Source organism: Lissotriton helveticus, chromosome 9, assembly GCF_964261635.1.
Source record: "Lissotriton helveticus chromosome 9, aLisHel1.1, whole genome shotgun sequence".
Classification (NCBI taxonomy): domain Eukaryota; kingdom Metazoa; phylum Chordata; class Amphibia; order Caudata; family Salamandridae; genus Lissotriton; species Lissotriton helveticus.
Window position 1 is genome coordinate 586,141,113 of NC_136070.1, and position 27,734 is coordinate 586,168,846.

The following is a 27,734-nucleotide window of genomic DNA, read 5'->3' on the forward strand; positions in this document are numbered from 1 at the left end:
GAGAGAGGGAGAGAGAGAGAGAGAGAAGCCATTGCTTAGAAATAGGACTAAATGCTGGCGAGGTCAATAAAGTGTCAACATTTAGTCCTATTTCTATGTCAGTGTCTGTCCCGTTTTTTTGCTCTGAACATCTGGTCAGCCTATGTATCAGTACACAAGAAGTATACTTTTTAGACTTAACTGTGTATGTGAAAGATGATAAGCAACATACCAAAACATATAGAAGGCCCGCTACTGGCAATATCATACTGCACGCTCAAAGTTTTCACACAAACAAACTTGAGCATAGTATCCCCTATGCTGAAAATGATCACATGCGGCGTAACTGCAATGATGAGGAACAGCTAAAAATTGGTACAAACAGAATTATCAGATAGGTTCTCAGAAAGATGATATAGCTCAGACATAACTCAGACTGCCAAACATAAGACTAACACGAGGAAAAGAGAAACCCTATTGCTCACAAAAAAATACACCAAGCAGATCATGAACAGGAGATCAGGATGATCACAGGATACTGCATAGAAACCAGAGGGTTAGAAGGATACTCACCGGACACTGGCAATTAATCAAAGGTGATACCGTTATTGGGGACACCATGCACAACAAACCTCAGATGACCTCTAGATGGGCTAAGTCCATGCAACAGAAAGTAATAAGCAGTAGCCCTGAGATGAGAACAACTACAAACAATTGGCTAAATAGAAATATGGGCTTTAGAAAATGCCACAAGTGCAGGGCTTGCAGATATGCGGTCAATACAACTGAAGTCATGTCACCAATGACTATTCCCCCATAAAAAATATGCAGTACCTTGCACTGTAAGAGTGAGTATGTTGTGTATATCCTAAGATGCACATGTTCCAAAATGTATGTGGGAAGCACAACGTTGAAAGTACATAAAATGATCCTCCAACACTTGAGCGGCATCAAAAACAAGAATCACAGTTGCCATGTTGCCAGGCATTTTGAGGAAGTGCACAATAGCAATGACTTAGACCTCAGCTACTTTGTTATCGATTCAGTTCCTAGCAACATAATAGGTGGAAATAGGGAACAACGTTTAAGAAGATTAGAATCGGTATGCGACGTTTACGACGCAACCTTTACAACGCCGTTCCATTACGACGCGGTCATAACAACGAAAGTTGTTACAACAAATTGCGCTGGGTGGCGCTCAAGGATAGTAAATCATTTAATTTACTATCCCAACACCTTCCCTACTATCCACGGGGACTGGTGTTGGAATAGTAAATTAATTTTTTTTAATTTGCGCCCCCCCAACGCAAGTCGTTGTAACGACTTGCGTTGTTACAACCGCGTTGTAATGGAACGCGTTGTAAAAGTGTGCGTCGTAATGACGTACATCCATTAGAATCATGCCACATCCTCAAATTGAATAGCATAGCCCCAGTAGGTTTAAATACTGAAGATGAATGATATGCCCATCTGTAATAGGTCTCTGCCCTTTATTCATGAAACAATCTGTATTATTTTAGACTTATGGTTTTGTTTCAATTATGCTAAACTGTTAGAGATGTGTCGCCACTTCTGTTTAGAACAGCTGAAACACGTTAAAAAGATTGTGGGAACACTGACCCTTTGCTGTGACTGTGCCTTTTTTCAAATCTGAAAGCAGCATTAGTGAATGTACATATATCAACGCCTCATCAAGGGTAGTAAGCGCCATATAAATGGAAATTATACAAGATATGTAGATGTGGAGGTAAGAACAGTAAATCTAGACCCGCCAATATATACCTACTGCCACAATATTTCAATATTTTAGTTGTTATTTTTGCAACAACATACTTGTAGTACTGGATTTCTGTAGTGGATATACTTAAACACAACAAGGTTTACTCCGATTGATCAGAAAAATGTACTAATTAAAGATATTGACAGTACCCTTGAGGCAGCGGAAGAAGAAGACCTATGCCTCCAGATATTGCTCATCCCAATGGAGTGGATCACCATGATACAACACAAGCCACCTTTCTGAGGTAATCTAAGGGCCTGATTACAATCTTGATGGGCAGGTTTACTCCATTACAAACGTGACGGATATCCCATCTGCCAAATTACAATTCCACGATATCCCATGGAACTTGTAATCCGGCGGACAGAACATCCGTCAAGTTTGCGATGGAACATTCCATGCACCAATATCATAGCCAGGCCCTAAGTCTTGAACTACAATGACCTCTAGCTTGCATCTTTCCAGGCAAACTACATGCAGCAGCATGTTGCCCATCCTGACACCAAAAAAAACACTCGCACAAGAATGGTGCACAGATTTTTAGCTGTTCAGGCAAAATAGAAGTATGTCTGTGGGAACTACCACCCATATTATTAAAGGAAGGGAATTTGGTGCTGTCACTAAGTGGTGCTCTACGGTTGGTGCCTCACAACACTTCGCTACGGAGCACAAGCCCAGTATGAGAGTTCCTCAAGAATCCCTGTCTCTTGTTCCCTTTGACAGCTGTACCCGATTCATCAAGTACAAACCCATCTACCACACTACTAGGTACACAAGGCTCTTAGCAAGGACTGTGAAATGTGCTAGCCCAGAGCATCCTTCAACTCAACAGCACCAAACACAATTTCTGCTCCTCTACTCGAAATGACCCACGTACTCTAGTTCCACCTTCACGCGACATCTCATTGTAGGACAATCTATCACTGCAGACTTCAAGCTTATTCAGGCCAGCCACCCCCTCATGTGAAAATTATTTACTTGGGGCCACCTAAAACAACGTGATATTTTCTCATTAATATTTTGGGTTTAAGGGCATTTATTCTAACAAATGTAAACTACGACAAGTATTTTGCCCTTGCTTTCCAATTTGTCACATTAAATATATGCGAAAAAAAGAAAACATTGCAAGTGAGAAAAGAGGGGACATTTTGAATGACAAGGCAAACAACTATGATCCATGTCTGTTTTCTAGGAAAATAAATTCAGTATATCAAGAATTAGAAATCAAAGATATATTGCAATTCAGGGTGTTGTTGATAATGCCCACTTACACTTTGAAGTGCAAAGAGTGTATATATATCCTTAGATACATTTTGACGGAAAGTAATTTACTGCTAACCATTTATTTTCTCAAATTATCATGTTTAACATGTCAAACAATACAATAATAGTCACATTTTCCTTTTAATTGCACATTTCCCAAATATCTATTGGTGTTTAGAGACCCGTGGCTTAGGAAGCTTCTAGCTGAGCATAAGTTATGCCTGTGGTTGTAAGGGGTGGGCATCAGCACTCATTTCTGGGACCAACACATATGTTTTTCATCATCAGACTTTGGCCCAGAGAAAGGCAGAAAAGGGAGAAAGAAGGAGGAAGAGAAAGATAGGAAAACAGTGACAAAGTGAGAAAGCATATCTGAAAAATAATCTGCAAGAGTGAATTAAAGAGACAGGAAGTGCATGGTGGTGAAAAAAAGGGTCATTTTGGTGGAATCAAAACGATACAGACTTAGTATTCAGTGACCCTGGTGTACAGCAGCACCATAGACAGGCTACTAAGGAAAACTCGACGCCCCTATTGCTATTTATAAAAATATAAACACTACTTGTACCTACACTGTGCCCATACCCTCCAGTAACAGTTTGCCCATCTGCTCTGATGCTTGGCCCCTCATTTTCACCTTTGCTGTGCTCTGGAAGACGTGCCAGTAACATAACGTGTATTTGTAAAGCACAAGTTCACCCCGAAGGGTATCTTGGTGCTGAATAACAGTTTATGTGTTACTCAAAACAATGGTACTCATTTTAACGGCCTCAGAAGGATGAAAGGCTGAGTGGACCCCCGGATGTGAAACCAGTGACCATGAGGTCAAACACAGGGCCCTACAGCAGACTAATTAGTCCACTAAGCTACCACACACAGCATAAAAGTGAGAACCAATACACGACAACAGCACTTTTCTCGACCCGGACCTGCAGAATTGACAGAAAGCTATCTGAGCAGAAACCCTGGGGCCTGAGGACCCACACTCTGAGGGTCCCCGTCAGCGCACAGTCCAATTCAATGCTCTGCCTCACACAATATTTAACCAGGTAAAGGCCACCAGGCACGTCAGCGCCAAAATAAGGAAGTCGTGGGTGTCTCGGGGCGATACTTCCGCTCGCATAGGAAGAGAAGTGAGGCTGTATTTACAAGACAGGCGTACACTCGACACAGGTGTATGTGGGGCTGTATCCTACCCTAACAGGGAGTGCTGCACGCCGGGGTTGTCGAGCAATGGCAGAGAAGAATCCATATGTTATACTAACACGATACTGCATTCCACATTTGAGAAACCCTGGCAAAGCGACATGTTGGTGCCCATGTATACACCCCAAGAGAATGTTGCGCCCCACGACTAAGATGCGCAACAAGAGCTTTATGTAGGTGTCCGTTACACTAACAGAGAATGCCGCAGGTGAGGACTGGGGTACACTGCCAACTGTATGTGGGTCTATCCATTCAGGAAGGACAGGTGGAGGCAGCGGCCACGATTGAGGTTCTCTGTCCGAGCATTCATTAATAACAGAGTGCGCTGGAGCTCAGAGTAGGGCGCACTGACTGATCTCTATGGGGTCAATGCGCAGGTATAACAGGGGGCGCTGAATGCCACTATACACAGGCTACGGTATGGGCTAGTTCCTGCATTGGAAATGGAGGTGCATTGTTGTGTCTGAGCCCCAGACTGAAATATATTTTTTAAAAATGCTGTCAAACGGCGTCGAGGTGCTTTGTTTTCCCGAGCAATGTGTGAGTTTCGATATTAAAACAACAAGGGTTTCCGGCATTCAGAAATGGGGTACACGGGCAAAGCTGTGAGTAGGTCCCACACTACATGATGTGTGTCACAGTGGAGGTACAGCTACAATTCTGGAACAAGTGAGAGGTCTTCTAAATTAAACCCCGTCTCCCCGCCACGGTAGTTTCCCAAACCGGTCTTTTTCTCTGCCTGTAGAGAACACAGGCAGTGATAGGCTGAGCAGGGCGCCCCACAGAGCGGACAGTTGCACCAACCTCCAGCTGCTCGTTAGCACCCTGCGGCCCTCCGCCGCGCGCGCACGCCGCCCGGGCGCACTCGACGCAGAGGGAGAACTCGGGCACATCTGAGGTACTCACCTCCGGCAGCTGTCCCCGGCGCGCTCTGGTCCTGACTGACAGCCCGGGCACCGCTCGCTCGCTCCTCGTGTGACATCACAATGGGCATTCGCCCCCACGTGGGGAACTCCAAACTCCTACTTTCATCACGGGTGACCAATCGGATTGACCGTCGTCACGGGGGCCGCTCGCCTATTGGCGGCGGAGTGCCCCCCTGCCACAGCCAAGTCCTGTCTGAATGGGAAAGTGTTAGGGATGGGATGGGGAGAGTGTCTGTGACAGGTTCATATGTAAAGCAGCTTTATCCGGGGGCAGGAGGGGCCGGGCGGGCAGGAGAGGAGGGACCAGGCGAGAGAGTGAGAGAAAGGGAGACTGGATAGAGAACGGGCGCTAGGAGAGGGAAGAGACAACAAGAGAGAAACAATATGACAGAAATCAGGCGCCTTTAACTGCTTTCCACAGGGACACCCAAATTCATAAATCACCGGCATCTGGGTGGGATTGAGGAAGTAGCAATGTCACGCACGGAGGAGGGGGTGGAAAAGGAAAACAGGTATCAGGAAAGTATAGGACGGGCACCGTGAGACAACAGTCGCCGGGAAAGAGCATGGCTTAACAGCCAGAGCGGCCGACTTCGACGCAGGGGAACCAGGTCCGAGTCTGGCGGGAAGCCCACGCATCCTGTGATTCTGGGCAAATCACTTAATCTCCCCCTGCCTAAAAATGAACGTGTCCATCTGTAACGCAACTGGTGCTCGCGTAAAGCTCTCTGATGCCTTCGGGTCGAGTTCGCGCTATACAAACTTGCAAAAAAAAAAGGAAATAGAATATGGCATACGGGATAGGGATAACAGATGGTACCCCTGGCTACCCTACTTCCGACTGACATCTTTAAACCTACGTAAAGATAGTGACAAAATGCGAGTGAGTACATATAACAGGAGAGATACATTAGGCGAGATAGCGGACATAGGATGGAGGACATTTTCCTCCAGACAGCCACATATCAAAAGCCCTATATTCAGTGCTCGATATGGAAAAACAGAAGTGTAGGTACCCTATACCAGCGTACCCTCTTGCTTCTGAGAAGTGCCGGTACTTTACAATTAAAAATATTGCATATCTGCTGGGAAGTGCTGATACTCTGTCAAAATGAAGAAGTGCAGGTACTCAGCAACTGACAGTACTGGCCCATTTAAAGCACTGCCTTTATTTCATAGGCTGTTTGCGTTTGGAATACACCATGTTCTGGTACTCCGGAGGGGGACACTACAGTGTACTACAAGAGCAGGGCTTTTTTTTCAACGCAGATGTTGTTGGTGCAATGCAATGCGTGCTATACCAGCGTCCCTACAGAATTCACGCCACAGTAGTGTTATGAAAATGAACTAGTGATTCATCTATTGGTCCTGAGGCAGTCAGGGGTCACGGGCCAGTATCTGCGGTGGATACTGTCTGTTACCACTGGCCAATGGCCAACTGAAAAAGAAACAAGGTTCTTATCTTTGGCTGTTATGCTAATAAAACCAAACATCACTAGAGACTGGACAATCTGAAAATAACTACTGACTCCAAATATAATTATTTGGGGGTATGGTTTAGGAGCAATTGCAAGTTTAATGCACATATCTCCTCTATAGAAGAAAAGACCAGGGAAGGGACATTTGCAATGTGTATACTCCACGCCAATCTGCACAGTCCAACTACCGCAGCAATTTGGAAGGTAGGTAGAGCCATTCTTCTGCCTTCAGTTTCCTATAGACAAACCGTGTTCCTTGGAGCCTTGGCGAACATTATAGAGTTGGCGCATTGTCGTGCCTACATTGCAATCGTATTTTTCAAATTCCAGCATAGGCCTGGAGCACTGTGATACACCTTGAGTTGGGCCTAAATAAACAAACCTTCGAAAATTGGGCCTCTATAATTTGCCAAATTCTACGGAATCTGCGCAGCACCTTCCAAAACGATGACAGACATTTTTAAGGACATTTTTTGGAATAGCAGCAATTCCTGGTCAGACTACTTGGCGGTGGCCTAAATTGTACCTCGACATTGCGAATTGTGAACTTTTTATACATCAGCCACTGGCACTAAAAACTATACTGAAAAAATAAGTAAGGCTCCTATCTAGGCAGGAAGGACTTAGGTCTATTGACACCTCTGCCAGTAATATTCTGGTCATTGTAAGTTCTTACAAGGACAAACTATGCCAACCTTATTTAAACTGTGCACTTAATAAGCCTATCTTAAAGCTGATCCTGCTTGTCAGACTTATGGTTTTACCAATAAAGGATATACATGTCCGCTGGAAATCCAAGGCAAATATTGGCTCGTGCAGACTATGTCATCAATGCAAGGAATCCCTGGCCCATTTTTATCCGTATTTGCCCGAATCTGTTGAATGCACGCCGTACTTTAATAAAGCTGCTTTTTAAAAAATAGGTCACACATACTTGCACTGAGGAGATAAAATTTCTTTTTAACCAGGAAATTCCAATGGAACTGGCAAGGTTTGCCAAATTTGCTGGACACCCGCAACAGCTTTTAACTGAAAAGAAAACTGAGGGGATTTAATCCCATATTGATATTGTGAAAAAAAAAACGATTTTAATGATTGAAAGATGCTTTTATTGTCTTATATGCTATCATGCAAATGTATTTTGTAACAATTTTAATTAATTGAAACAAATAAATCTTACTTACTCCCTGGTCCCCCAGCGCCGTGGGTACAGCTGCTTTCCTATTAAGGATATGGAGGGCGAACAGTGGTGGGTTAATCTCAGGACAGCCTAGCGTCGTAATCACGACAACAAGCTTAATGTCCTGCCAGAAAATTGCTTTTACAAATTACAGGTCTCTACTTGCAAGTATAGAATGGCAGTTGAAATTACAGGACCCTAAAAAACGAACTAAAGTGCCTGTCGCACTATCTTAGGACAAGATACCCCCCAAAGTTCTATAGTGATTCACGTTAAGAATACAAATTAATATGGGAGTCAAACTGCAATTCCGATCGGAATTCCTCTGCAAGCTCTGAAAATGTTGGAGTCTCAGGGGCAGATGTATAAAGCGTTTTTTTGTCGCAAACGCTGTGAATCGCAAAATAGCAGCGTTTGCGACAAAAAAACGGGAATTGTGATGTATGAAAAAAATCGCATCGCAAAATTAAGGAATCGCAAAATTTGCGATTCCTTAATTTTGCGCTACCATTTAAGGAATCGCAAAAAGCGATTCCTTAAATGGTATGTAAGAAAGAAGAAAGCATTGCGAATTCACACTAAGAAATCGCAAATTACCACCAACTTGTAGTTGGTGGTGATTTGCGAATTCTTTTACAACTGCACTATTTGCAATTTGTAAAGGTGGCATGTGACGCTCATACATGCCCATGTATGTACGCCACATGCACACACATGTCAATTTCAGGGGTGCAGCAGGGTGTCCTTAAGACACCCTTGCACCCTTGAAATTATTCTCAATTTGCGATTAGCAAATTGCGAATCGCAAATTGAGAATAATTTCACATTCATTCCTATGGGCCTCCTGGCCCATAGAAATGAATGGGAAATTATTCCTTAATTGCGACCGATTAGCAATTTGCTAATCGCAATTAAGGAATTTTAAGAAATCTCTAAAAAATAGCAAAATTCTACATACATACCATTTTGCAATTCTCAAATAGCGATTCCTTAAAAATCGCTATTACAGATTCGCAAAAGGGTATCTTGATACATCTGCCCCTCAGTCCTTTACTTTGGGCAGTGGTTCTTAATGACTGCCCCTCGGCTGTAGAGAGAACCATGTGCATGCATGGAGGGAATTCCGATGCACCTGGCCTTTGTTCTAGTTTATTAACTGGATTATACCCAGTTTATTTGGTTGGAGCCCACGTCACTAATAGTAGGTAACAAATCTTACAAATATGGCCACTCAAAAGAGAAGTGTGATGCCCAACCTACAGGAACGAAGGTTTCTTGTTGCCAGAAGAAACTGGTTCAAAATTCAAAGTCGGCGAAGAGAGTAACGGAAAGAGTTCAAGGTGACCAGATTCAACACCAACTCATGACAAAAATCAATGTTTAAATAGAAGAGGTACTGGTACTGTGAGTGGATATAACACCTTAAGTAGGCTCCTCCGGGACCCAAGCTTTTAGGGCCTGTAACCTGTAAATGGATAGTTGCAGGCAAATATTTTTGCAAATGTGGGCACTTAGTGGTTGGAATAGGAACTGGAAGAACATTGGTTTAAGGCAGGGTCACTGAAATTATGCTGCAGGAGAGGGACAAATTATGCGGCATGGTTGAGTAAATTATGCGGCATAATGTGGGTCATATTGTAATAGTACTACTTCATTATTTCATCATTTTTAAACTTGGTAACATTGTCTAGGCATCGGTTGCACTTCATCAGTACAGTTTAATACCCAAATATAGCAATAAGCATCAGAAAGGGGATCAGTCCTGCTTCACAAAAGGCCTTCCACTGCACAGCAACAAGGGTTGCTGCATTTCCAGTAACTTTTGAACCGTTTGAGCTAGAAACAACATTTTTTTGTTAAAATCTGTAGAATATGCAGCAGATGATGGAGTGTGTGGCAAATAAGGCAAATCTATAACTATGAGAAAATCACAGCGACCGCACAATTGCATAATTCCAGTGGCCCTGGACAGCCTGACAGCATTTTTTAGTGCATAATCAAACAGTCAAAATGAGTTTTGTTTTTCTAATAGAAAAAAAACATTTGTTTTTTTTAATAGAACAAAAACATAATGACCATGGTGCACACACAAACTAGGAGCGATTGTTGATTTGTAAGTTCGAAGCCTATCATACAGTGCAGCTGTCTAGTTTGCTAACAGCTCCTGGTGGGCATTCGGAAAGCTTCCCAGGGAATGCATTTCACCCATTACAGACCATTGGCTTTGTAACTCACATTTGCTTGCTTTCTATTTGTTGACGTTATTTGTGTTAGGCTGTCCAGCTTGAGTTCATCTGTCTGGTGGGGCATTGCCTTTTTACTGTAGCCTTCTGAGTTCTAGTTTTCTCTAACCAGGCCTTTAAATCTTGTTCTTATCTTGTCACATTTGCTTTAAGTTCAAAGACAGTGGTCAAATGTCTGGCTCTGTCTTCCAAGGGAGATTTTCTTTCTCTGACTTTAAAGTGAGAGATTTTTTGTGACAATCTTGTAGTGAAAGCAAAGGCTTTTTTTCTAGCACACAACAAAAATAAACCATGCTGATATTTCAGAATATATCAGAATTAAGAAAGTACAAATTTAGGGTCTTATTTACAAGCCCATTGCGCCACCGGTGTGTCACGTTTTGTGATGCACTGCTGGCGCAACCTCTGGCCCTGTATTTGCAAGGACACATAAAGCCACTCTGCGTGGCTTTATGTGTCCTTGTAAATATGGCCCCTTCTCATGCAACACTTTGCGTGAAAAGGGCATGACATGGGTGTTACGGTAGGTGTTCCCACGCAACACCCATGTATTCTGCCTCATTTCCAGATTTATGAGAATTCGCAAACCTGGAACTGCGTCGGAATGCTACGCCACCCAAGGATGGTGTAGCGAGGTGCAGCAAGCGGAATTGTTTACATTTCTCCTCTTTTTTTCCTCTCTCTAAGGGTGCTGCATTCTGCAGCACACATAGGAAGAGGAAAACACCTCTTTTAATTTTTTAGGTCGAGCCTGGGCAGCGCATGCGCTGCTGCGAGGCATGCAGTATTGGAGTATTGCTATGAAGCCCTGCCCACTCTTTGCCCATATTTTTCATTGGCTTGTGACATTGTCCTTCCTAAACGCTAGCTTGCCAGTTGTTATTAGGATTGTTAGTCCCTCCTTGGTACCGCCTTGTCTGCATTTGTAACCTCCCATGGCGACTGGCCCTTTTACTTTTGTTGCGACACAGTATGTCTTATTTTCTCTGAAAGCAGTCTTTTCTTTAAAGGTTTTCTCCTACTGTAGGCTCGACGGGCTTTCCTCACCATGTCCGCTTTCACTTTCAAGCAGCCCCAGGCAATGGCGGCGGCTTCTTTAAAGTGAAATAGGACTTGCATTTACAAGAGTTTGAGCTATTGTTATTGTAAATGACAATAGCTTAAACTCTCGAAATCGCGCGACCAATTGCATTGCAAATGCTTGTTTTGTAATTGTTTTTGTGCAGGAGGTACTCCTTCCTGCACAGAAACAATCTCCCCACAACACAGGCACCCTTGCACCATGGTACAAGGGTGCCTGCGTGGCGCATGGCAGTCGATTGAGCATCAGTGCAGGGGAATGCACAGGGACGCATGATATTGTTATAAATATGATGCATCCCTATGCTTTGAAAGTGCGGCATCGTGGCTCAGTCAAAGGGCTTGCGGTGCTGCCCTGCGGTACTTTCTTGTAAATAAGGCCCTATGTTTATTTTTTGTAATTATAAAATGTGGTGGAAACAAATATTTGAATATGATCAAAACACATCAATACACTAGGCAATGGCATTTGTAGGTTTGTGAAAATGTAATAGTCTTTCCAATTGATAATGTATTGTATGTAATTGCAGTGCCCTACCACACCATGCATACACTACACTACACCACTCCACTCCACTCCACACCACTCCACACCATTCCACTCCACTCCACTCCGCATCACTCCACTATACAACACTCTACTCCACTCTTTGCCCCTCTACTCCATGCCACGCTTCCACGTCATTCTATACCACTCCATGTCACTCCAACTAACAACACGCCACTCCACTCCATGCCTGCCACTCCACTTTATTCTCCTCCACTCTAACATATTCTACGCCACACTATGCCATGTCAGACCACTCTACACCACTACTCTCCACACAACTCCACTCTACTCCATGACTTCTAGTCTATGCCCTCCTCTCCCCTTAGCCCACTCCACTCTAATCTACCTCACTCCACCCCAATCTACCCCAGTCTACTCTACTCCACTCCAATCTACCACAGTCCATTCCAATCCACTCTAATCTACCCCAATCTACCTCAGTTTTACCCACTCCACTTCACTACAATCTACACCACTCTGCCCTACTCCACTTTAACATACCCGCTACACGCCAGCCTACCCTAATCTACCCCAATCAAACCCATTCCACTGTACCCCACACTACTTTACTCTAATATACCCACTCCACTCAATTTACTGCACTTCTATCTACCCCAATCTACTCCACCCCACTCCAGTCTACTCCACTCTAATCTAATCCATTCCACTCAAATCCACTCAATCTACCACCATCTACCCCACTCCACTCCAATCATCTCTCTCCACTCCACTCAAATCTACCCCCCTCCACCCCAATCTAACCCACTCCACTCCAGTCTACCCCTCTCCACACTACAACAGTCGCCTTGTCTACTCCAATCTACACCAATCTACCAGGCTCCAATTTACCACACTCCACCCAATCTACCCCGCTCCAATGTACCCTACTCCAATCTACCCCAATAAACTCTAATCTACCCCACTCTACTCCAATCTACGCCAATCTACACCACTCCAGTCTACCACAATGTACCCCACTCCACTACAATCCATCCCACTCCACTACAATGTGCCCCTTCTACCCCACTGTAATCCTCCAAATCTACTCCAATTTACCCCTAATATCCCACTCCAAGCCACTCTCCTACAATCTACCCCACTCCAATCTACCCAACTCCAATCTACCCCAGTCTACCCCACTCAACCACAATCTACCTCAATCCTACCCACTCCAATCTACCCCACCGCAATCTACCCCACCCCAATATACCCTACCCCACTCCAATCTACCCCAGTAAACTTCACTACAAGCTATCATACTCCAGTCCACTGTACCCCAATATACACCGTTACAATCTACTGTAATCTACCCCACTCTACTCCACTGTACCTCAACCAATTCCACTCCAATCCACCCCAATCTACCCCACTCCAATTTACCCCACTCAAGTCCAATTTACCCCACTCCCCAGCAATCTATTCCACTCCACCCCAGTATATGCCACTCCACCCTACTCCAATCCACCCCATCTACACTTCGCCAATCTGCCCCACTTCAGTCTACCACACTCCAATCTACCCGAATCTACTCCAATCCAATCTACCCCAATCTACTCCACTACAATCTACCCCACTTCACTCCACCCCTCTCCACTCCAGCCCGATCTACCCCACTTCACTCCAATCTACTCCACTCCACTCCAATCTACCCCAATCTACCCTATTCCACTCCAATCTACCACAATTGACCCCAGCCGACTTTACCATTGTCTACCCCCCTCCACTCCAATCTACCCCACTCTGTTCCAATCTCCACTCAACTCTATCCCACTCCACTCCATTTCAATCTATCCCTTTCCAGTCTACCCTTCTCCACTCCACTCCAATCTGCCCTACCCAATCTACCCCACTCCAATCTACCACAATCTATCCCACTCAACCCTACCACAATCTACCATACTCCAGTCCAATCTACCTCTCTCCACTCCAATTTACCCCACTCCAATTCCCAATCTACCCAACTCCACTTCACTCTTCTCAATCTACCCCACTCCACTCTACCACAAACCTATGCCACTCCACTTCAATCTATTCCACACCACTCAAATCCACCCCACTCCACTCCAATCGAACTCACTCTCCCTCCCTCCCTCAGCTCGACACTGTTCAATATTTACGTGGCGCCGCTCACACACGTCAACCGACAGCACGACCTCAACATAATTTCCTACACCCACGACACTCAACTGATCCTCTCCCTCACCAAGGACCCAATCACCGCCAAAGCCAACCTCCACGAAGGATTGAAGGCCGTCGCCGACTGGATAAAGATCAGCTGTCTGAAGCTGAACTCGGACAAGATGGAGGTCCTCATCCTCGGCTCCAACCCTTCAGCCTGGGATGACTCCTGGTGGCCGATGGCACTGGGGGCAACCCCGATACCCACCGACCACGCACGCAACCTGGGAATCATCCTCGACTCAACGCTCTCAATGACCAAGCAAGTCAACGCCATCTCCTCCTCCTGCTTCAACACCCTCCGCAAGCTCCGCAAGATCTACAGATGGATCCCGACAGATACGAGAAAGACAGTCACCCAGGCCCTCGTCAGCAGCAGACTGGACTACGGAAACACTCTATACGCGGGAAACCTGACCAAGCTCATCAAACGACTGCAACGCATCCAAAACGCCTCGGTACGACTGATCCTCGACGTATCACGGCATGGCCACATCAACCCCCACTTGAGAAACCTGCACTGGCTCCCCGTCAACAAGAGGATATCCTTCAAGCTCCTCATCCACACACACAAAGCACTCCACAAGACCGGCCCAGCCTACCTCAACAGACGGCTCTCCTTCTACATCCCCAACCGCCGGCTACGCTCCGCTGACCTCTCACTCATCACCGTCCGTCGCATCCGAAGAACAACCACTGGCGGGAGATCCTTCTCCCACCTCGCCGCCAAGACATGGAACACCCTCCCACTGAGCCTACGACAGACCCAAGACCTGCTGACCTTCAGGAGGATACTCAAGACCTGGCTGTTCGATCAGTAGCGGCTCCCCTGCCCAGCGCCTTGAGACCCTCGCGGGTATGTAGTGCACTTTACAAATGATTGATTGATTGATTGGCTCTACTCTAATCTACCACAATCTACCCCACTCCACTCCAGTCAATCCCACTCCACTCCAATCTACCCCACTCCACTCCAATCTACCCCACTCCACTCCAATCTACCCCATTTCAGTCTACTACAATCTACCCCTCTTCACTCCAATCCAATCTACCCCACTCCACTCTAATCTCCACTCCAGTTTATTCTATCCCACTCCACTCCAATCTACCCCACTCCAATCTACCCCACTCTAATCTACCCAATTCCTATCTACCACTCCACACTACCCCACTCACCCATTCTAATCCACCCCACTACAAACCACCAGTGGCATAACAAAACTTGAGGGTACCCCCTGCAAAGTACATGGAGGGGGCCCCCTCCCCGGCCAATCACCTATCACTTTTGCTGAGGAGCCCCCCGGAGCTCGAGGCCCTAGCACCACATTGACTGTGGGGGCTTATGTTACACTACTGCAATCTACCCCACTCCTATCTATCCTACCCCACCCCATTCCACTCCAATCTACCCCAGGCAACTCCAATATACCCCACTCTACTCTACTCTACCCCAATCTACTCCACTCCACTCTACCCCAATCTACGCCACTCCATTCTACCCCAATCTACCCCACTCCAGTCTATCCCAATCTAACACACTCCATCCCTTCCCCCCACACTACGCCACTAACGTTTAGCCATGATAAACAACATGGCTAAAACACATTGCCAAAGCCAGTAGCTCTCGCATAGACAAGACCTATAGGCTTTGCCAATGCTTGTCCTACTTGGTTTCAGCACCTGGGTCTGCCATGCATTGACAACATGCAGTTCTCCCACCTCAAAATAGGGGGGAGCCAGAAGAAAAGCGATGCAGGGCAAGGCTCCTACTCCGCCAAACTCCAAATGATCCCTTCTGTGTAGACTTCCTGAATAGCACCCCTCCAACTTCCAAACAGTACAAAATATAGGAGAGAGCTACAGATGATCATATGTATGTGTATTATGGAGGACAAAGTGCAGATATCGCTCAAATGGGCAATCTATCTCTAGGAAGATCAGGGAGCCAAATTATTTTGTGTTCTTAGATCTCAAGTAGAACCTTAACCTTACAAGATTCACATATGAATCCCCCAAAAAGATTACCTGATTGATTTCAGGGCTTGCAAGGAGGTGTCACACATGGGTCTGACATGCAGAAGGACAAGGGGAACCCCTACATTATGCTGCACATGCTGTGTTCGCAGGAAACCACACACAAAGCAGATGAACAGCCAAGCATGTAACATACACTGTACATGCATACTACATGTCATAACCACACATATAGTTAGGGAGAAGAGAAGAAATCAAATTAAGGGTCGTGGAAGAGACGGGGCATTGCTTCTGGGGGGGGGTGTTTGGTGTGTTACATCCCCATAATAAATGTATTTCCTGCAAATATTTGAGTACATGTGCTTTCTGTCGGGAATGGCGAGGTGCCTATCAGATATCACAAGGAGTCTTTACATAAACACAGGCAAAAACACACACACACACACTCTACCTCTCTGCTTTTAAAGTCTTCAAAATGTTAGTTATTTTACAAAAATTAAGAGCCCTACCAATTCACATTTGTCTCCCCTTCCACAGTCACTGCCCCTTTATCCCCGTTCATGTGCCATGCTTGTCGTATAATGTATTTCAACGTGATATGCCAGCATGATTGGTGGAAAATCTTAAACAAATTCCCCCCCCCCCCCCCCCAACCAGTCTAACTGACCAAGCTATGCGCCTTGGAAGAGAGTTTCTCTGAGTGGGTCGGCAGACTCCACAGCCCCCACATAATAATGAACATTCTGGGACCCTGCCAAACATCAGTCACCACTTAGGTTGGTAAGAGGACAAAAGTTAGCCAGACTTTTAGATGAGTGTCAACTCTTGGTGCCCCCCCCAGTATCTGGCAGATCCTTGTGTTCTGCTAGCTGACCAACAAAAACATAGAACATCATCAGTGTATTTGCAGATTGTCGATCTCAGTGAGCGAAAGACAAGAGGCAGGTGAGAAAAACAGGTGGCAGGATGGCACAACTTATCTCACTGTGCCAGGACTTTCAGGACTTTCATCCCAATGTGTCTTTGATCGAGCTACAATACCAGATTGGTCAGGTTTGAAATTAAATCAGGAGAAAGTACAGCTTGACGCAGGGTGTATTTTAATTCTTCCAGTAGACACCGTAAAATACACCCTTATCGTCTGTTCAGAAATTGATTCTCACTACTCTTTTGACAAGGTATCTTTAGGTGCGGTGGTCTTCGAGTCATATTTGGCTATTTGTTTTTCTTATATTATCAAGCACAATATCATATCCAGAATAGCTGTACTGCCAAAATATAGTGGTTAACTATATATATATATATATATATATATATATATATATATATATATATATATATATATATATATATTTTTTTTTTTTCCAAAGTGCCCTGAGCTTTAAGGACGCCACTCCACCAAGGACGATTGAACACAATCTTTTATTCAAACCAGCGCTGCCAATTCAGAATCTTTCCTTTCCCTGACGCGTTTCGGAGCGGCAGCTCCTTCTTCATAGGGGGAAACACTGGCAAGAACGAGTTACACCCAACCTTCAATTTCCGCTTTTGCATGCACTCCCAGGTGAGTTGCATGCCGGTAGTTGCAGTGTTAATATTTCCCCACAGCGGGGCCCGTATTCCTTGCCACAATTTTCACTTTCCATTCTGTTAAAAGTTCATTTAGACCCTCCAATGGGCCTCCGAAAAGCAGCGCTGATTTTAATTTTAATTTGAATGTCCTTAGCGCTGTGACCAGGCTCGAAATAGTTTACCAACCCAGCAGACCTATATCGTAGTGGTAGGCGGTGCATCCTCACAGCGCTAAGGACATTCAAATTAAAATCAGCGCTGCTTTTCGGAGGCCCACTGGAGGGTCTAAATGAACTTTTAACAGAATGGAAAGTGAAAATTGTGGCAAGGAATACGGGCCCCGCTGTGGGGAAATTCTTGCCAGTGTTTCCCCCTATGAAGAAGGAGCTGCCTCTCCGAAACGCGTCAGGGAAAGGAAAGATTCTGAATTGGCAGCGCTGGTTTGAATAAAAGATTGTGTTCAATCGTCCTTGGTGGAGTGGCGTCCTTAAAGCTCAGGGCACTTTGGAAAACTTATGCACACGGAATCCTGTCCGTGGAGGATGCACCGCCTACCACTACGATATAGGTCTGCTGGGTTGGTAAACTATTTCGAGCCTGGTCACAGCGCTAAGGACATTCAAATTAAAATCAGCGCTGCTTTTCGGAGGCCCACTGGAGGGTCTAAATGAACTTTTAACAGAATGGAAAGTGAAAATTGTGGCAAGGAATACGGGCCCCGCTGTGGGGAAATATTAACACTGCAACTACCGGCATGCAACTCACCTGGGAGTGCATGCAAAAGCGGAAATTGAAGGTTGGGTGTAACTCGTTCTTGCCAGTGTTTCCCCCTATGAAGAAGGAGCTGCCGCTCCGAAACGCATCAGGGAAAGGAAAGATTCTGAATTGGCAGCGCTGGTTTGAATAAAAGATTGTGTTCAATCGTCCTTGGTGGAGTGGCGTCCTTAAAGCTCAGGGCACTTTGGAAAACTTATGCACACGGAATCCTGTCCGTGGAGGATGCACCGCCTACCACTACGATATAGGTCTGCTGGGTTGGTAAACTATTTCGAGCCTGGTCACAGCGCTAAGGACATTCAAATTAAAATCAGCGCTGCTTTTCGGAGGCCCACTGGAGGGTCTAAATGAACTTTTAACAGAATGGAAAGTGAAAATTGTGGCAAGGAATACGGGCCCCGCTGTGGGGAAATATTAACACTGCAACTACCGGCATGCAACTCACCTGGGAGTGCATGCAAAAGCGGAAATTGAAGGTTGGGTGTAACTCGTTCTTGCCAGTGTTTCCCCCTATGAAGAAGGAGCTGCCGCTCCGAAACGCGTCAGGGAAAGGAAAGATTCTGAATTGGCAGCGCTGGTTTGAATAAAAGATTGTGTTCAATCGTCCTTGGTGGAGTGGCGTCCTTAAAGCTCAGGGCACTTTGAAAAAAAAAATATATATATATATATATATATATATATATATAAAATAGGATGTTGTTTCCATAGGAAGAGCTTTTTTTGATTTGCCAATAACTTTGGCGCCGTTTGATGAATCATCACAACATTTTAAAAACTGCCGGGGTAGTCACTTAAGGTGCTGTTTTGAAATTTTTGGGGTGATCAGTCAAGCAGGGGCTGAGAAAAAAGGGGAGGTCCCAAAACTCTTGTTCTCCATGTTAATTCCGATAGGAAATTTTAGACATGGCTAGAGTCCGAACTGCTGAACAGAATTACACCAAATACACAAGAAAGGTAGCTCTTGGTCCAGAAAGCACTTTTTTTTAAATGGTGTAAATCCGTTCAGTAGTTGCTGAGAAATGTATAGAATTCCCAGATGTAAATCTAAGGACGCAAAGAATTTGCAAACCCTCCCGATCTCGTGCCTGAGATGTGATTGGCTGCAAACACTTCAAACCAGGAAGTGTTGAAGTGTTGTCAGCCAACTTGTGACTATGTTGAACCAAGTCACTATAAAAAAGCATTTACAAAAAAAGGAAAGGGGGCAGGGTAGAAACACCCTGACTCCCTAGGCCTGTTCAGGGGGTCCCACAGAGACCCCCATGGCCAAAAAAAGCATTTAGTTTTTTACATTTTCAGCGGGAGTCATGGTGGATCAGTGAAGCCACCTCCCCAGGGCTGATTCACTGATATGCACGGGGCCACGCGGCCCCCGCAGCCCTGGGCACTGCCACCATATTTACAAATAATGCGTGGGGGGGCTCTAACCCTCCCATGCAGCCCCAGGGACCGCCATCTCCCTGGGGCGACTTTATACTAAATTAGAAATGAGGGTCTTGGGTCCTCATAGCTCTTGGGGCCACCACCTCCCCAGGGCTTAATTTTTGTTGGTGAGGAGCCTCGTGGTGCCGTAGATGGCCTTGGTGACTGCCACCCCCCAGGGCCGGCTCCAGCAATGTCCCAGGGTGCTCACCCCCGGGACATTGCAGTTTGCTAATGTAGATTGCTGCCGCCAAGCCAGAGCAAACTCTGCTCCAGTTCATGGAAATGCTATCGCTACCATGAAGCGGAGCAGCATTGCTTTTGGACAGAGGGAGCTGCTTGTTTGCAGCACCCTCTGTCAAAATGCGAGCTGGCAGGGACCGCTGGGGCCTTGAGACTCCCCTCGCGGTCCCAAAGAAGAGGCCATGCCCCAGGGAATGGGGTCACTGGGGCAAAAACAGCCCGGGGGGGGGGGAAGCCGCGCTGGCCCCTCTCCCCATAAAAAAAATGTTGAAGGCCTGTTCCGGGGATTGGGTCCACTGGGCAGAAATAGGCCTGGGGAGGGGGTCCTACCGTGTCAAAAATAAATCAAGGCCTGGCCCCAAGGGAGGGGGTCCTTTGGCCCCCTCCTTTTGAAATGAAAATACAATTTAAAAAAAAGGCCCGGCACCAGGAGATGGGGTCCCCTGGGTTGCAATCAGCCCGATAGGGGGGGTGCTCTGCCACCTCCCGTTTTTTTAAATAAATGCTTTTGAAAAGGTCAGGCCCTAGGGGATGGGGTCCCCATGGCCCAAAATGGACAAGGGAAGGGATGCCATTCGGCCCCTCCTTCCTAAAATATATATATATCCCAAGATCCAGAAAAATGCAAAAAGACCACCAGGGCGTCCGATCGTATCTTCGATTGGAAGCCTTTTAGAGAATACATCTCGCTTCATTGATTATTTCCTTGCTCCTATTGTGAAAGACCTACCCTCATACGTGAGAGACACGCAAGACTTTCTCCGTATGATGGATAACATATCTTGGGAGCCCGACATGCTTCTAATTACGCTGGACGTAGTAAATTTATATACATGTATAAAACATGAACATGGTCTAGCAGCTACTAAATGGTTCCTGGACAGGAAGCCAGAGAAATATCGGACACACAGTAGCATGATTTTAAGCATGATGCGTTTCTGTTTGTTTAACAACATGTTTCTTTTTGCAGGCCAAATGTACAAGCAAATTAGGGGTACTTCCATGGGCTCGTGCTTCTCCCCTAGCTACACGAATTTATTCGTTGGCTGGTGGGAGAAGCACGAGGCATGGGGAGGGACCAATGAAGCTTGGAGTGACAATTTATCATTATGGACTAGGTATATAGATGACCTTTTTATAGTGTGGCGGGGGGATCAAACCTCGGCTGAGGCATACATCGCGGCTCTAAATGACAATCAGTGGAACTTAAGATTTACCAGCACAATAAGCACCACAAGTGTATTCTATTTAGATTTGGAGGTTTTTGTAAACAACAGAACCCTCCATATAGGCCTCTATAGAAAGCCTACAGCGGGCAATGCCGTGCTGCATGCGGCGAGCTACCACCCTAGGAGCCTTATAAAAATGTCCCATATGGAGAACTCTTACGTTTAAAAAGGAACTGCTCGGCAGATGAAGACTTTTTAAGAGTAAAAACTGAAGCAGGTGAGAGGTTCAAGAACAGGGGATATTCGACCAACCTGTTTAATCAAGCAGTCAAAAAGGCTTCTATTGTAAATAGGAGGGATCTCCTGGTAGCTAAAGAAAAAACGAAAGATGATGACCAAGTAAGAATGATCACAACTTTTAACAACAAATCTGGTGATCTAGTCCGTAGCTTTCAAAAGAACTGGCACATCTTAACTACTGACAACGTTTTAAGAAAACAATTGACAGACAGGCCTTTAATAACTTATCGCCGCTGTCAATCGTTGTCAGATCATCTAGTCCGCAGTCACTTTTCGTCCAAGCCCCAACCTACATCTTTAACTAAAACAAAGGGGTTCTTTCCCTGTTTAAGGTGTAAGGCCTGCAAAAATAGTAAAAGAGTTTTAGAGTTCCCAGGAAGAACAGGGGAAGACAGACCAAATAGAAAAATAAAACACCTCCTCAACTGCAATTCTGATTACACTATTTACTGTTTGGAGTGCCCATGTAAGAAAAGATACATTGGGAGCACTATTAATGCTACAAAGCTGAGGATCCTAGAACACATGAGAGCAATCACGAATAAGGATAAAAACTACCCGGTCGCTCGTCATTTTGCTGCATGCCATCAGAGCAATAGAGATTTCCTCAGCTTTTATTGCATGGACCAAATATCCAGAGTAGAACGAGGAGGGGACAGAGAGAAGTCCCTACGAATCTTGGAGTCGAAATACATCATTGACCTTAAGACCATGACACCTTGGGGTCTTAATAATGATGAGGAGATGTGGGTCCATTTATAAAGAAACACTTGGGATCATGTGTTTTTGGTGTGGTCTGTATTGTAAACATATCTAACATTCTTAAGAAACGAAAACAGAAATTGTTAGTCTCCCAATCTGTATGTCCGAAGCAGTGCGGCAGCTCTTTAGCACATCTAATAAATAATAAGCTCTGCCCATACAGGGCTAGATAGAAAAAGAAATTAAAAGAGTCGGCAAAAGAACAGTTGACGTTGGGGATTCACCCCTAGATGTAACACTACTACACCAAACAGATGAATATAAGTGTTAAATTGGTCACTGTAAAAAATGAAGTTCCGACTTGAAAAACGATAGTATGTACATAAATGATAAATGTGTGTTGTTGACAAGGAGTTATAAATTATGCACTTTAAGCACTTTATTAAACTGCCATTTAAAGGTATGAGGAATGTATGTGGACATATGCACTCCAAGATGGCCACCGCCTTTTTAATGTATGAACCTTCTTTTATGTTGATGAATTAATGTAGGTCAGGTGGGCTTTAAAATGGCACCTATTCACAAACACTAACTGACACTGACGAAGCTTTTATAGCGAAACGCGTCTGTCTGGGGTGAGGGGGTTTGCAATAAAAAATATTCTAACATCGGAATTCCTGCGTGCTTGCCGTTTTCTGACGACACAAAGTCAGATTGTGTTCCAATATATATATATATATATATATATATATATATATATATATATATATATATATATATATATATATGTCCAAGAACCACCTCCTCCAAGGATGAAAGTGAAGAGGCCACACAGGGGAGCAAAGTGGAAACACCTTTATTCCAAAGCAAAAGGTAACGGTAGTTCTCCAACACCCGCTTTCGGCGAATGCATTTCGGCGTTTCTTTAGCCTTCCTCAGCGCCAGGGGTGTGTGTGCACCAGGTAACGGGCGGAAATCAAAGACACAGTGTCTAGCCCATTCCTGATTTGTAGAGCGCTGCTCCGCCCCTGAAGGTAAGTACCAATCGCGTGTATCCCCAGCAGGCCGCTTCATGTACAGCGCCTACCAGTCCCAGCATGCAATGTTGTAGGTCGTGTCTGGTGGATACTGCGCGGGGCGGATTGGCGCTATGATGGTGAAAGAACCCCCAAGTCCTCATGCCAATGGGATACGGTGTCTCCTCCAGTCCCCAACCATTTCAACCTCCATGTCCCGGGGATCCATTAGGCGGGGGCAAGGATGGCAATCATACCTCGCCCGATGTGAAGTCAAGTGGCCTCAGCACCGCCCTCTCTCTTCCCGGGCTAGTAGGTGGGCTCTGGTAATTCCGGTAACCCGGATCCGAAAATTCCACCGCAGTGAAGACCAGTAATCCAGAGCCTGCTTGATGAAACGGGGGCCTCTTATGCGCGACACTGGAGATCGCGCTGCAATATGTCCAAGAACCACCTCCTCCAAGGATGAAAGTGAAGAGGCCACACAGGGGAGCAAAGTGGAAACACCTTTATTCCAAAGCAAAAGGTAACGGTAGTTCTCCAACACCCGCTTTCGGCGAATGCATTTCGGCGTTTCTTTAGCCTTCCTCAGCGCCAGGGGTGTGTGTGCACCAGGTAACGGGCGGAAATCAAAGACACAGTGTCATATATATGTTCGTGCTGTGGCGCATCGGGACCGCCAGGCTGTCAAAACTGGGAAAAGCCTGACTAGTCCGTTCTTGGTTTAAGGAATATATATATATATATATATATATATATATATATATATATATATATATATATATATATATATATATATATACTAATATAATAAGAGAAAGCCCAAACCTTTGAGGCGGGTAATCTCAGGAACCACAGCACCAATCACAACACCCAATACAGTGTTGGAAAGGGCATTTGCAGCAGAAGGACATAGGCTATGCAGACGCCCACCATATACATTTAAAAGGTAAAAGAACCGTGTCAGCAAAGTAGTCCCTTGTGGGCGTGTCTGCGTTGTGCTGTGGGCATGTGCTGGGGGCGTGACAAACGCTGGGGGCGGGTGGTACGTTCCGCCCTTCATGCCATGTCTCATATTGTGTACTGTGGGGGTGTGCTGGGGGCGTGGGCGTGTGCGGGGGGCGGGATTACGGAAAAAAAAGCGAGCATTGTTCCCAATATTTCATTGTTTTTTCTTCCTAGGTTCTGTACATTCCAGCTCTGGGTGTCTACCCTGCTCCCTTTAAATACCCCTGCACCCCATAATCATAACCCACCCTTACTCCTTAAAATACCCCAACACCCTTAAACACTAACCCATCGTAACCCTATAAATATACCCTGTACCCGAAAACCCAAACCTATCCCTAAACCCTAAAAATACCCCTGTACCCCAAAACCCAAACCTAGCCCTGAACCCTATAAATACCCCTGTACCTCAAAACCCAAACCTACCCCTGAACTCTAAAAAATACCCCTGTACCCCAAAACCCAAACCTAGCCCTAAAAATACCCCTGTACCCCAAAACCCAAACCTACATTTGAACCCTAAAATACCCCTGTACCCCAAAACACAAACCTAGCCCTGAACCCTTAAAATACCCCTGTACCCCAAAACCCAAACCTACCCCTGAACCCTAAAAATACCCCTGTACCCCAAAACCCAAACCTAGCCCTGAACCATAAAAATAACCCTGTAACCCAAAACCCAAACCTACCCCTGAACCCTAAAATACCCCTGTACCCCAAAACCCAAACCTAGCCCGGAACCCTAAAAATACCCCTGTACCCCAAAACCCAAACCTAGCCCTGAACCCTTAAAATACCCCTGTACCCCAAAACCCAAACCTACCCCTGAACCCTAAAAATACCTCTATACCCCAAAACCCAAACCTAGCCCTGAACCCTAAAAATACCCCGGTACCCCAAAACCCATACCTATCCCTAAACCCTAAAATTACCCCTGTACCCCATAACCCAAAACTATATCTGAACCCTTAAAATACCCAAACACCCCAAAACATATACCTCAGTACCCCAAAACATATACCCCTATACCCATACTTACCTTATCCAAACATTAAAAAAAAACATGCTTTTACCATTCATGCATTTACAACGAATTTCGTTGTAAATGTATGCGTGGTAAAAGCATATAAAATGTAATGCCATGCGTTATAATGGCATTGCGGAGTCATGGTACTTTCATAATGAAAGGATGCGGAGTGATTGTATGCGGAAAGAAAGTTTCGGAATAATGGGTGTTTACCCTCCCCCGGTAGTACATTGGTGGCACGGCGGCCCACATCTCCAGCAACATACTCATATTTTTTCACCACCGATTTAAAAAATGCACAGGTCTCTCTCATTGATGGCCAGCACCGACATACACTTTTAGACACGCCTCCCGCCACAAGTTCTAGAATTGCGAACTTTAGAGCTGGGGAGCTACGTTCGAATCTTGACATCAGCTCAACATCCTGTGATTCCAGGCAAATCGTTTTGTCTCCCCGTGCCTACCACAAATGAATGTGTTCTTCTGTAATGTAAATTGTGCTCATGCCATGTTGTCGAGTTCGCGCTATATAATATTGCAAGGAAAAATAAAGGAGGGAAACTCGAGTTCACACACTACTGAACGCGCACTCTTAAGTGCATCAGCAGTGCACTTTGAATCGGAGCGTTTTAAAGGCCTGTCACAAATAAGAAATGCTATCAAAACGAAATCCTACAAAACAATATACTACTGGCCGGCAGCAATTCATACCCCGACAACGTCGGGACGGGCTGCTAGTATATATATATATATATATATATATCAATCAATTGCAGGGTGCACAAAGTGAAGGAGTCCATACCCGGAGAAGTTTAAAACACTCACCGCTATGGCGTGCAAGTAGTTCCAATTGTAAACACAGTAAAAATCCCAGTGGATGGAGGGGGGTAACTGCCGATACCTCTTGCCCTGCTTTGCGGTCGATATCCTGGTGTGGGTCCTGTCCTGATGCTGGCAGCATTGGGATTAACAGGAGCGGAGAGTGAGTGGTTAGCGGTGCGGGACGACAACCGCTCACCAGGATATCGACCGCAAAGCAGGGCAAGAGGTATCGGCAGTTACCCCCCTCCATCCACTGGGATTTTTACTGTGTTTACAATTGGAACTACTTGCACGCCCACACAGGTAAGAGTCACAGCGCACTACAAGAGCCAGTGGGCTCTGCAACACGCCACGCCCATAGCGGTGAGCATTTAATTCAGATGCGAGTGAGTAAACGTGTAAGCAGCTTCAAACCTCCATGCCGCTGATGAAGAGACGTTTGTCTTGAAACGCGTCCGGCGCTTATTCGAAATGGATGGGATGCAGAGACTTTTTGCTGGCAGGAAAGATAAATAAAGCCTGTGTTTTAAACTTCTCCGGGTATGGACTCCTTCACTTTGTGCACCCTGCAATTGATTGTTATGGAGCGGCTGGCCACGGTCGCGAAGGAGGCTCACCACCTAACTGTGGGTCCTGTCCTGATGCTGGCAGCATTGGGATTAACAGGAGCGGAGAGTGAGTGGTTAGCGGTGCGGGACGACAACCGCTCACCAGGATATCGACCGCAAAGCAGGACAAGAGGTATCAGCAGTTACCCCCCTCCATCCACTGGGATTTTTACTGTGTTTACAATTGGAACTACTTGCACGCCCACACGGGTAAGAGTCACAGCGCACTACAAGAGCCAGTGGGCTCTGCAACACGCCACGCCCATAGCGGTGAGCATTTAATTCAGGTGCGAGTGAGTAAACGTGTAAGCAGCTTCAAACCTCCATGCCGCTGATGAAGAGACGTTTGTCTTGAAACGCGTCCGGCGCTTATTCGAAATGGATGGGATGCAGAGACTTTTTGCTGGCAGGAAAGATAAATAAAGCCTGTGTTTTAAACTTCTCCGGGTATGGACTCCTTCACTTTGTGCACCCTGCAATTGATTGATATATATATATATATATCCATTACAGGTTTCAACGCACAATGCAGCAGACTCAATTCCGCCGCGGCACCGTCAAGAAACAGGAGACCCAGATTTCCGTGAGTAATTATTTATTTTCTGCAACGGACAGCATAACGTTTCGGCCTTCCAGAGGCCTTGGTCACATGGCGCCACTGAGGGCGGCGGCAGAAATTTAAAGTGCTAGTGCAGCTAAATTATCCAATCACAGTAGGTATGTATTTACAACACAGAAAAAGTAGAAAAAATACTACAGTTTCAACGCTTACATTGCTGTGTGCTATAAAAACAAGAATCACAGTAATGGGATCAATCCCTATGGTCGTAATATTGCACAAGAATCTCATGAATCATGCTACCAGAAATGGCTCGCGTAATGCTAGTAATTTTATACGTCATTGACAGCATGATTACACACAGTAGCTATATATATAAATAAAAAAGCTGCAACTCGCAGGAGGCCTAGCTCTCTTTCTCCACTACTCTGCAAATGTGCCTCCTGGCATCCTCCTGGTTTGGAATGAAGTCCCCTTGGCTGCTGAGGGTCCTTAAGGGCCAAGAAGACCTCCTGTTACCTCCAGTAAGCCTTACACAGCGGGATTGCTGAGAGGTGGTCAGAGGCGACGCCCGTTTCTCCACCCATCTTCAAATGCGCCTCTGGGTGCACTGCTGATGGGGGGATGATGTTCCCTTGCCTCCTGAGGGCCTCAGGACTAAAGTGGGCATCT

General features: G+C 45.5%; 1 protein-coding gene across 1 annotated transcript in view; it reads right to left on the minus strand.

Moving 5' to 3' along the window:
• Positions 1 to 5,535, minus strand: part of LOC144781616 (prospero homeobox protein 1-like) — an 88,105-nt gene extending 82,570 nt beyond the window's left edge. The window contains exon 1 of the mRNA XM_078660560.1: positions 5,135 to 5,535. The gene's annotated coding sequence lies outside the window, so the exon portion shown is untranslated. The remainder of the gene's footprint in view (positions 1 to 5,134) is intronic.
• Positions 5,536 to 27,734: the final 22,199 nt, after the last annotated feature.